The 8,135-nt window shown below is 37.3% G+C and overlaps 2 long non-coding RNA genes across 5 annotated transcripts; both read right to left on the reverse strand.

Annotated features, from left to right (window-relative positions):
* Positions 1-1,408: 1,408 nt before the first annotated feature.
* On the reverse strand, positions 1,409-2,941 carry LOC108836374 (uncharacterized). Its single transcript, XR_001947117.2, has 3 exons — positions 2,736-2,941; positions 2,513-2,643; positions 1,409-2,219 (listed from the first exon to the last, which is right to left on the reverse strand). It is a non-coding gene; the product is annotated as an uncharacterized LOC108836374 (long non-coding RNA).
* A 3,160-nt stretch (positions 2,942-6,101) lies between these two features.
* LOC108836373 (uncharacterized) lies at positions 6,102-7,760 on the reverse strand. 4 transcript variants are annotated; one of them, XR_001947115.2, is made up of 6 exons: positions 7,476-7,759; positions 7,173-7,398; positions 6,929-7,069; positions 6,655-6,792; positions 6,525-6,581; positions 6,102-6,396 (listed from the first exon to the last, which is right to left on the reverse strand). It is a non-coding gene; the product is annotated as an uncharacterized LOC108836373 (long non-coding RNA). The 4 variants fall into 4 exon arrangements; XR_001947113.2 differs by having other exon boundaries at positions 6,655-7,069; positions 7,476-7,760; XR_001947114.2 differs by having other exon boundaries at positions 6,655-7,069; positions 7,173-7,251.
* Between the last annotated feature and the right edge of the window lie 375 nt (positions 7,761-8,135).

Raw genomic sequence — 8,135 nt, forward strand, 5'->3', positions numbered from 1 at the left:
ATCTATAAGTAATAAATTTTGGTCAAAAAGAAATTTACTAATAAAGTATGATAGTATATAGTATTACTTTAAACCAAAAGATGTTCCACACGAGAGCAAATATAAATACTACATATTAATGCCTTTGCTACTCCAATCTTGATCATTTAGATCAAAAGAAAAAAAGAAATGAAATGCCTCATACTTTTTATATTGGTTACTACACACTTTAGGTTACATGAAGCTTGTAAAAAAAATCGTGTTGTACTTCATAACGAACTCAATCCTGGTAGACTTCTTGAGTTCCATTGTTATTCCTTATACAATGATTTGGGTATCCAGAACTTAACCTTCAATGGTACTCCATTTGTCATCGAGTTCCATGATGATGTGCTTTTTTTAACAGAATGGGATTGTTTGTTAAGACAAGGACCTGACTTGGAATACTTTTATAATGTTGAAGTATATAAAGCAGGACATAGATTTATTCCTAAATGTGGTGAGATACGTATATGGACATCAAAACTTGATGGAATATATTTTTCAAGAAACCTTGATATACCACCCGTTTTAGCATTACATTGGAATTCATACAAATAATGTATTCTATTTTCGCAGGAAACTATAAGCTACATAAAAATACTATAATAATATATGAGTTTATGTGATATATATGTTTATCTGCTAAATCTCTGATGAGGTTCAAGAACGTCTCATACATGGCCAATAAGAAATAAATTATTTAGGGGCCAATCTTAAGAAAATATTTCTCAGTTCAACTTGTAATGAATAATTTAGCATACATGTTTACCCGGTTCGAATCTCCAAAACTAAGAGGGCCTTATTGGAATAGGGATTTGGTATAATTTCAGTTTTTGTTTAAATCTCCTCTTATTGAATTGAGTATTTATAAAAACTAGATCTATTGTCCGCGCTACGCGCGGATTGTGACTTATAATTTTTTTCTTATTAATTTTATTTATAATTTAATTTTTATAAAAATTTAATTAGTAGTTTTGAAATTTAGGGTTCTCTGATTATAAATTACTTGGGTAAAAAAATTATCTAAATTTACCAATTTGGAAAATTTTGTAGACTAAATTTCTAACTAATGTTCTAAATTTTTTATTAAGTTAAACATTTTGATTTTAATTATCTAATTTATTTCAGTGCATATCATTTTTGTTTATTTTGACATATTTTCAGCATGAATATAAGTATGTAACAATAGTAGGAAAAAGGTAAGATATCTTTTCAAGAGTTTTGTCTAGGAATTGGTACAATTAAGATTCTTTTTTCTTTCTTCAATGGAATTGATGTACAGAGAGTACTTGTTAGTTGTAATGTAATTAGATGTGTCTTAGTGTCTATGTGAATCAGTTATACATTGGGATTCACAGAAAGATTTTTTTTTCACACACCATAGAAATCAAATCTCGAGAACTCAACTATTTATATTTTCAACTTAACACAAATGAAAACAATACCAGTCTGCTTTAGAATCATACAATCCCGAGATCCATAGCATGATAGAAGGTAAGACATAGTTTGAATATTAAAATGATCAATCACATTTCATAATATAAATAGTTTTCCTCTCAATATGAAGACAATATTGATGTCATGAACATAGCAGCAACTTGAGTTTCAGAGCCCTGATTCAATCAGGTAGTCACCAAGCCTCTGTGCAACCATATAGCATTTTCCAGGAGTCATTGGCTTGTCACAGAAAAGACTAAAGGTTGGGTGGGTTTCTTGACTGAAACACCACCAGATCCCAACAATGTAGAGCAAAAAGTAGGACTAATTAATTAAAAACAATTGCCAAAATATTTTTTACCAAAGAAGAGGCAAGAGATTCATCAGAAACATTAAAAATTCAACTTGCAGAAAATTTAGTTTTTTCCTGTGGTGAAGATAACCAAAAACAGGAAACAACAATGCTACTAATCACTCACTCATGTGGTGTTTACTGGAACACTTTTGGTCAGCATAGGACATGGTTTCAGAGTTTTGCTGACAGCACCAGGCATGTTCGTCACCGGAGTAGTTGCAGCAGCAGCATCTACAAAGGTCAAAGCAGGCAAAAAACCAGACCAAACGGTGGACTAAGTCCAGCTTTTATGGTTGCAGCAGATCTCCAAGTTCAGTGGCAATCAAAGGTGAGGGCTCTTCCTCACTTTGGCTGGATACTTTTACAATAACACATCATAACAAATCGAAGCAATCTGTGACACATTCTGCAACATAATATTAACAATATCTTATAAGTTTGACAATAATTTATTCCCAGAAAATTATACAATTTCCTCAGTGTCACTTTTTTATATATTTATCTATACTAAGCTTTCATAGCTACCCAAACAAAGAAAAGTTAATGAGCAAGAGATAGTAGGGTGGAGAATCAACGTTGGTCAGATTAAAGCATTCATCCGCCTAAAAACAGACGGAAACCAAATATTTGCTTTAAAGCCAATGATTGGAAGTGAAGGTAGTTGGGAGACAAAAGGGTGTGAGTTTTGTAAAAGTTTACCTTTGGTATAGATCCTTTTTCATATAACTTATTTGAAATCAGACCAAGTTTTGCTATCATCCGCTGATAACAGATTCTACGATGACTCTTGCTGCTAACATCTCCACAAAACACTCGTTCACAGCTGGTATCTGATGTACAGAAAAATGTAGTGTTATTTCATGAACCTCCCTACCCGAAAATAAACAAAAAAAAAAATGACATGAACTTATAGCTTTATTACCTCTGGCGTATCGAGAGTGAGAGAGGATAGTTTAATAAACTTGTGATATTTCTTTCCTGATGTCTCTTCATCAGCTTTTACTGTTTTCTTTACTACCTTGGCTTATACTACTTCTCTTTTTTTTTTTTTATACTACTCTTTTCTTACACCAAAAGAACTTGTCTTTTCGCTACTACCATCCTCGTGCTACTCTCTCAACGTAGTAGTTGCTTGATAAGATCAGAGGTTGATCTTATCTGTGTGACAGAAATAGGGGGAGAATCGACGAAGAGTTTAGGGAGAAGAAGAAGATAGAGAGAAAAGAAGTTAGGGATTTACCCAAATATGTTTATGATCGTTTTTCGATCAAATGTTTACAAAGAACAACTGCAACATATAAAGAGAAAGTAGAAAATATATGTCTTGGGCTTCATTTAATTCCTCTCCTTCCGAGACCCACTAACTGCCCATCTGAGTACTTATCAATACTCCCCGGTTGAAACAACCTTGTCCACAAGGTTGAGCTGAGATTTTGTGTTAGTTGCAGATCCACTCATCTTTTGAGAACAATTGCCATCAATAAGAAACTCCTGCAACCTGCAACTGTACTTTTCAACTCGTATTACAGCTCCTGGCCATTTCTTCATCATCAGGTTCTCATTAAGGCCAAAATGCAACAACCAACCCATCACGTACCAAAACCAGCATTCTAATTTGTCTGAAAAGAGTTCTGGCGGTCTTGGGAGATGGAACATCAATCCAATAGCTACTAAACAGCTTGTTCCAACCCTTCTGCCGACATTAACCAGATTGTTGATGTGTAGTAGTACCGTCGCGATAATTTTTGCATCGCATAACATCTCTGACGTAACGTCCGTAACTCCTTTTCTCGTAAACAACTCCAGCCACGAGTTAGCAAAACTCGTTTCCATACCCTGTTCCATCTTAAGCAAGCCGCAACTTATGTTTAAAATGACTATCTGAACCTTCTCGAGGCTAACCCCACCAGGATCCCATTCAGGACAATTCACAGGCTCAGATTCTTCATTCCTCTGCGGACATAGATACAAAAGCTTCACAACCGCATCACAAATTGCTTTCCTCATTACCCAGCAGGCAAAATCAGTGACAAACTCCTCACCCACACCTTTGTATGATGCAACAAGCACTTCCACCGAAATGATGCTGTAAATAACCTCGTACACTTGTGACCAGGTCATGTCGTTTGAACTTGATGTAGCTCGAGTTGCGTTCTGCACTTCTCCGACTTCTGGCTTGATTGACCTCCAACGCCTATACCTCACTATGAACAGACTCAGCTCCGGTGGTCTTGGTGACTGAGATGTTACATATGTAACGACTGAAGGTAGCAACAGAGTGCTCTTGTAACTGTGTTGTCGCTTTATCATCTTCTGGTCATAGATCATCTTTCTGCCCGGTAGAAGAACAGCCTTGTCCTCAAGGCCCAAGAAGCCAAAAACTGAAAATGTGATCACACTTTCTCCATTGAGGAAGGGAGCCACTGCACCTCGTATAACTTTCATCTCCGTTAAGCTATCACCAACGAAACTCCATAAAGGTTCTGGAAGCTTCTTCATATACTGAACCTGTTTATCAGAATCTCCACCAGGCTCCCAAACTTGAACAGCCAAAAAAATCTCAGAGACTTGTCTCCCACAAAAATTCTTCACTAGCCTCCAAGTCTGTTTCTTCACACACGTAGAGAAGCTGAAATTGTCAGTTCCACTTCCACGTTGCCATCCTGTATCCGCCACACAAATTTCAAACGCCAACTCACTAAAGGAACTAACTGAATCATGTTCTTGCTCCATAGTTACTGCCTCTGCGCCATTAACCAAAATTTTCTCTGAGTGAGAGCTTTTGAGAAGCTCTAGCAGTCTCTTGGCAGACTCAGCTTGACCTGGATCCCAGTCATGTATCTCCAGAGACGGATCCAATTCCTCACCACAGTTCAATGAATGCTTGAGTTTTGTCTCCTTACCGCCAGCATCTTCTGAAACTTCTTCACAATTCCCAAACAACATAGACAAACACAGGCTACTGTCATCACCACTATACTTAAACTGAAAATCAAAACCCCTTTTGCGCTTCCTGACCTTGTAACATCTGACAGTACCAGGCCTTGTGTATTTGGATCCTCTTCTGTGAAGCGACTCTGACTTTCCCATCTTGAAAGGTTCTCCACCTTGTGTAACCTTCTCAGCTGTCATTTTACTTCCTTGGTGAAGTATATCCTTGAACCGAACCTTATGAAACCCTCGTTTGCCCCACTTTTGATGAACATGAGAGAGTTTAATCCGATTCTTATACTTGCTCGTCTCCATTGACGTTACCTCCTGTAAAGACTCCATCGCGGCATCAAGATCATCATGTTCTAGTGCTGTAACCTCCTCAGCGAAAAGAAAATGGTCTCCTATCCACATATCCACACGACAATCTATATCCTTAGGATCAAGAGAAGTAAACTCATACCGGAAGAGATAAGTCTCTCGCTTCACTCCTGTATCTACTATCTGCCTTTTAACCACACAGATCTTCGTACAGCTTTTTGGGTCTCTAAAACTTGGAGAGTCTAGGAACATTCCCCAGCTCTTACAAGCTTGAGCAAGCTTCACCTGAGCAGTTCTCTTCTTCTGATGGTATTGTTTCTTCATTCCCACACTCTTCACACCCAATCGCAGACAGCTTGTTGATATCTCTGGTTTTTGTGTAACCGATGGATCACTGTTTTCCCTCATCAGCCATCTTTTCCGTCTCTTAAGCCTAGCCTTGTGGTAGGTTAGCTTGATCGGAATCCTTCTGAACCTGATACCTCCGTTGGGCTTGAGATCTTCAAACCTTTTAGGGATGAAAGCGTTATAAGGATGAGATTCACCATACGGCCGCTTCCGCCGCTTCCGATACTCCTCACGGAACTCCTCATGCAGTCTCTGACTGTCCATTCGAAGCTCCTCACGAAGCTTTCGATCCACATCCATCTGTTTCCATGATTGCAGTAACTTCTCGAACTCATCACTGAAAGGCATTTTTTTTTTTTTTTTTTTTTTTTTTTTTTTTTTTAAATTAAGACTCTCAAGGTCGAGAGGAACTTGAGCTCTGATACCAATGATAAGATCAGAGGTTGATCTTATCTGTGTGACAGAAATAGGGGGAGAATCGACGAAGAGTTTAGGGAGAAGAAGAAGATAGAGAGAAAAGAAGTTAGGGATTTACCCAAATATGTTTATGATCGTTTTTCGATCAAATGTTTACAAAGAACAACTGCAACATATAAAGAGAAAGTAGAAAATATATGTCTTGGGCTTCATTTAATTCCTCTCCTTCCGAGACCCACTAACTGCCCATCTGAGTACTTATCAATGCTGTCGAGTGATCACTTGCTGACCTCTGTTAAAATACGCAACTATTGGCCTTGGCATCAAAATAAATTAACATGACCAACTCCGACAGCTGTCTCTACGCTTCTTGTTGATTTCAGACTTATCACGAACAACCCGATTCCGATTCGTAGAGCTCAGAATCCACACCCATTTTGTTCTATTTCTCTTATGAAGATCTTCTAATGTACATCATTTGGCAGAAGCGTAAACATCAACCATGGTTTCAACTGTTTCCAAAGGTTAGCACCAACATCGATGATCTTCTTATCTTGAGACGCCTACTACAATTTCAACCAGGAAACAAAGTGTTAGCAAACTCCTACGATGGGCCAAATTCAGAACTTATAAAAAGTCTAGGAAATTTCTCGGTAAACAAAACAGAGGATGCTTATAGAAACAAAAATGATACCTTGTTAACACGTATAGACTTTCCATGGAGCTTAATCATGTTAAGAACCTTAATTGTCTGCACATGGAAAGAAACATTTACTATTGTGTAGAGAAAGAAGTTAAAACTCTTGGAAAAGAAAAAGACTTACATAGTCAGCGTCTTCCTCACTAAGGAACTCAATGATTCCATAACTTTGATGAAGATTGTCACCCTCTCTTTGGGAACATATACATTACTGAGTGAAGATTATTCATATGAACCAAAGCGACCAACTTACCAGCATGACCTGCACGTATTATTAATTTCCAAAGCAATTCTCCAGATAGACATCATTAACAGAGAAGAGAAACTGAGAAACACACTCAAAATCTTCCGAATTAATCTGAAACCTAAAGTTGGTGCCAGAGAGAAAGGAGGAAAACCTTGGGGTACACAGTAGCTTCTTGGTTCCTCTTAGCGGAGTGTTCGCCCTAGCACCTACTCCAAGAGCTATAAGAGTCGTTCCAACTTGCCCTTAAGTCCAGCCATGACATCAGCTTGAACTATTCATCAAACTTGAGATTCTGCCATAGAATGCAAGGGGAAATAAGTGAAAGGATTAGAAAATCTATCCATGTACCCAAACAATCTCCCCAGAAAAAGTTTTAACAGAAGACAGGCGAAAACCCGTTAACATAACGCCATATAGAGACGGCCTTGGCTATGTGTAGGATCCAGCTCGATGGCTTTGTTATCTGCCAAATATCTGCTAATGAAGAGGCACAATAAATCATATCAGATCCAAGAATAAAATACAAATACATTCAATATGTTTTCGTCATGTTTCATATTCTCAGATTTATAGTCTGATATTCTTTCCCTAATCTCGTTCAGCGCTTCGTTTGCTCCGACTCTGGATAATTTAGGGTCATAGAATAAATTAACTATCTAAGATGAAAAAGTAAAGGGTGTAAGAAAATCCAGTCTTACCGAGACTTGCCAGAGTTCTGAACCGATTTCATGGCCATGGATTAATATAGTTGAACAGAGGTTGTAGAATATGGTTGAATGTGAGCTTCAATGAAGGGTTTATATAAGAGGAGAACGAAGGGAGGTGAAAGGATAGCATCCTTATGAAGATTGGAGTCAATATCGTAATTGAATGAATGTGAATGGATGAGTGATAAATACAGAGAAACTGTGAATTGCAGAAATCAGAAACGATAATCATAGGTAGAGCAAAAGACTGACTTTTAGTTGCAGTTTGGTAAGGAGACTTGGTCTGGTTAAAATGGGCCCTAACTTTCTAATATAAGACGTTTCCGTGAATTGGCCCACGAAAAAAATCTGCTTCGAGTAAACATGGAATGACATGGCGATTTCGAAGCTCTTGATTGGCTAATTTAATTAATCGACGTGGACACTCTATCTATGAAACTTATTTACCTTTTAATATAGTATTGATTCTTACAAATCCAATGTTATTGGATTAGTCATTTATACAAAAACTATAAAATTCCCCCTTATTGGAAAATAAGGATTTCACTAACAATATATATCAAGAATTATTTGAAATTATTTGAAATTTGATTTACAGTCAAAATTTAATGGAAAAAATACCACCTAAAGAGATGCTATTTCAAACAAAAA

This window comes from Raphanus sativus, chromosome 9 (genome assembly GCF_000801105.2).
Source record: "Raphanus sativus cultivar WK10039 chromosome 9, ASM80110v3, whole genome shotgun sequence".
Classification (NCBI taxonomy): domain Eukaryota; kingdom Viridiplantae; phylum Streptophyta; class Magnoliopsida; order Brassicales; family Brassicaceae; genus Raphanus; species Raphanus sativus.